Raw genomic sequence first — 847 nt, forward strand, 5'->3', positions numbered from 1 at the left:
CACACACCCTGCGTCCCACACACACTGCGTCCCACACACCCTGCGTCCCACACACACCCTGCGTCCCACACACACACCCTGCGTCCCACACACACACCCTGTGCACTTCCACTCCTGACTTCACGCTGTGCTCTTTGCTAAGCCGAGATGCTGGAAGCCTGTTTTGACGTTTTATGATTAGAAAAGAGAACAAACATCATTAGCTTTAGAGTTTGACCTGATTCCAGTTTGGAAGAGAGCAGCTGGTCATTTTGTGAAAGCTCAGCAAAAATAAACTTTTATGATTATCCCAAGAGTGGAATCAGAGCCAAGAGGCGGCGAGTTGCGTTCAGACTTTTATGAAAGTAAAAACGATCTAATTGGGGGAAAATGTTTTTAAATTGAAAGGTTTTAGAAAAATAGGGCTGCACAGTGGTGCTGTTGGTAGAGCTGTTGCCTTGCAGCAAGAAGGTTCTGGGTTCGATTCCCAGCCCGGTTTCTGCATGGAGTTTGCATGTTCTCCCTGTGCATGGTGGGTTTTCTCCAGGTACTCCGGTTTCCTCCCACAGTCCAAAAACATGACTGTCAGGTTAATTGGTCTCTCCAAATTGTCCCTAGGTGTGAGTGTGTGCGTGGTTGTGTGTCTCTGTGTTGCCCTGTGACAGACTGGTGACCTGTCCAGGTGACCCCGCCTCTCACCTGGAACGTTAGCTGGAGAGGAACCAGCAACCCTCCCGACCCCACTGAGGGACAAGGGTGTGTGTGTTCGTTCGTTTCTTTCTTTCTTTCTTTCTTTCTTTCTTTCTTTCTTTCTTTCTTTCTTTCTTTCTTTCTTTCTTTCTTTCTTTCTTTCTTTCTTTCTTTCTTT

General features: G+C 47.1%; 1 protein-coding gene across 1 annotated transcript in view; it reads left to right on the top strand.

Moving 5' to 3' along the window:
• Positions 1 to 847, top strand: part of tyw1 (tRNA-yW synthesizing protein 1 homolog (S. cerevisiae)) — a 48,640-nt gene that overhangs the window by 19,529 nt on the left and 28,264 nt on the right. The gene's annotated exons all lie outside the window — the stretch shown is intronic.

Source organism: Poecilia reticulata, linkage group LG13 (assembly GCF_000633615.1).
Source record: "Poecilia reticulata strain Guanapo linkage group LG13, Guppy_female_1.0+MT, whole genome shotgun sequence".
Classification (NCBI taxonomy): Eukaryota; Metazoa; Chordata; class Actinopteri; order Cyprinodontiformes; family Poeciliidae; genus Poecilia; species Poecilia reticulata.